Genomic DNA, 2,382 nt, shown 5'->3' with positions numbered 1-2,382 from the left:
ACACACGTACAATCACACTCACACAGTGTGCGATAGACAGAGGAAGAGGGAGTAAAGGAGAGACGAAAGGCAGCATATTGAAATGCGAGAGATGCAAGGAGTGCGAGTGCGACGAAGAGAGTGATGAGGAGTAGAGAAGCGGAGATACACGGGTGGCCCCCGGGCCGGGCTGTGCTCCGCGCGCCGCCAGTCTGGCAGTGGTGGTGCTGGCGGACGGCAGAGCGGGCGACGACATCGCGTAGCAGCACAGACCCGGGGGAGCGAGCGAGTGTCGTCGAGTACGTGTCCGAGTCCGCGTCGTCTGCTCTAGCGCGTCGCCCAAAACACGCTCCCGTCGTCGTGCCGTGCGTCCTGCTGACGGACTGCTTGTTGTTGTTGTTGCCGCCGCGCAGGCCCAGGACAGCAGCGCCGCCCGAGTGGCCGCCGAGGAGGAGGACGACGACGCACAGACCCTCACGCCCGGCGCCACCGCCATCATGATCTCCCCCACCAAGAAGGACGTGAACGGGCTCAACGGCAACGCCCACGCCACAGGTGAGTTCTGCAGGGGCGGCAGGTCAGCTCGCCAGCCGCGTTGTTCTGCCGAGGATTGCGCCATCCGAAGGACAAACCAAGGCAAATAGATTATATTCTCTACTAAAATTATTGTGACATTGTTTTATTTTTCAAAGTGAAAACGTGATATTTTTTCTTTTTTTACAATTGTAATCAAATGCGTCACACAATCATCCATTTGCATGTTATACGGGGGTAGTTTGCGCACTTTCATGGATTTTTAAAAATGTTTTTATGGGGGGAAATTTTTAACTTGGGTTGATCATTGTACAATTCCTTGCATGAAAATATTACATCATTCTGAAACTGACATCATTTATCAGTGTGTATCTGCAGGCATCTAGCAAACCGTTTCTGTCGGTTCCTATACCCAGTAAGAAAAGTTACACTAACTCGCACAACCTGCAGTGTAGTATGTTACCCAACACATGTCAATTAGTAGTCATCTTCCCATTTCCACGATTTTCCAACTCCATTATTGAAATTGTCAGTTTGGTTTTGCCGTAGAATACGCGTAGAGTAATTTAAAGCCTCCAGCTTTGACTTGACCAGCCCCTTTCGGGAAACTGGTTGAAGGTGTGGGGGCACATTTTGCATGTCGTGTCGATTTTCTCGTCGATGAAAGTGACATAGAATTGAGCTCTTGTGGAGTCCGGTCGCGAGTTGGACAGCTCAGGCCGGGGATGGAAATTTCCTTCGATCGACTCCCCCTGGAGTTGATGACTCTTAGACAGAACAGGGTGGTGGTTGGCCTTTCTTCTTGACTTCTCTTCCCTCACTGTTGAAAGCTTTTAAAGTGTTTCCTTTGTAAGCTTTACAATTAATCCAATTGCTTTGTATTACGAGGGATTGCTTCGTATTACATTCTTTGTCTTACAAATATTTTTTCGTATTGCAAAGCAGTGCTTTCAATGCTACGACGCCCGTTATTTGTAGTACGGCGGTGATGCTGTTTCATTCGTAGCTTACCAAGAAAATCCTTGGTTGTAACTACAAAGCAATGCTGTAGACTTTTAATAGGGCCCCTGCCCCCCCCCCCTCGGCCCCACACTTAAAAAAAATTAAAGTCATTGCTTTACTGAGAGAGCCCTTTGCTAGAAGAGCGGGCGTAGTGGTGGTGTGTGGGTTTGGTAGGTAAGAGGGTGGTTTGGCCGGTGAGGGGGTGCGGTACTGTGTGGCCCGCTCACGCACAGGACCCCAACTTAACTCCCACAAAAATCCAGCCACTTCCTCGGCTCTTCTGGGCAGAGTGGGCGACGCGGCGGTGTGGTGGGATGGGGTTGCTGTCGGCCGCAGCCCCACGTCCACGTCCGGCATTCCCTCCGGGGCCGGGGCTTAGGCTTTAGCTGCACATTCCTGCCGCGCCGGTATGTGGCTGGACAGGACAAAATATCCGGTAGCGTTTCTTGTTTCTTCTATCTCGTTTAATCACAATGCCGACGTCAGGTGCGTCCTACCAGGTCACAATTTCATCACATTTGGAACAAATCAGTAAAGGAACTACGCCCGCGCCCACTACAGTCCATTCACGTTTTCGTACGAAAGGTTGCGGCATGCCAGCATGTTGCCTTTTTGGTTGAAACATTTTTCGGATATGGGGCGGGCCTATGGGACCAACGCAAGCATAGAGTTCACTGGAGAACCACGCCATATATGGTGCCTGCATTTTTATTCTGCCCGACTCGACGGGACGACGCACACGACACAGTGGCCATGATGCCGCTCCAGCAAAGCTGTGTACATTTCTGTAATGTAGGCCCTGTAATCGGCCAATCGTGCCAATCTGTCGGCGAATGACATTGTGGCGCGCGCTCTCTACGCGTATCG

General features: G+C 51.3%; 1 protein-coding gene across 1 annotated transcript in view; it reads left to right on the top strand.

Annotated features, from left to right (window-relative positions):
• Positions 1 to 2,382, top strand: part of LOC113210348 (putative inorganic phosphate cotransporter) — a gene marked incomplete in the record, with an annotated part of 27,209 nt that overhangs the window by 16,025 nt on the left and 8,802 nt on the right.

Source organism: Frankliniella occidentalis, unplaced genomic scaffold (assembly GCF_000697945.3).
Source record: "Frankliniella occidentalis isolate FOCC.00 unplaced genomic scaffold, Focc_3.1 Scaffold2, whole genome shotgun sequence".
Taxonomy (NCBI): Eukaryota; Metazoa; Arthropoda; class Insecta; order Thysanoptera; family Thripidae; genus Frankliniella; species Frankliniella occidentalis.
This window is presented reverse-complemented; position numbering and strand designations above follow the sequence as displayed.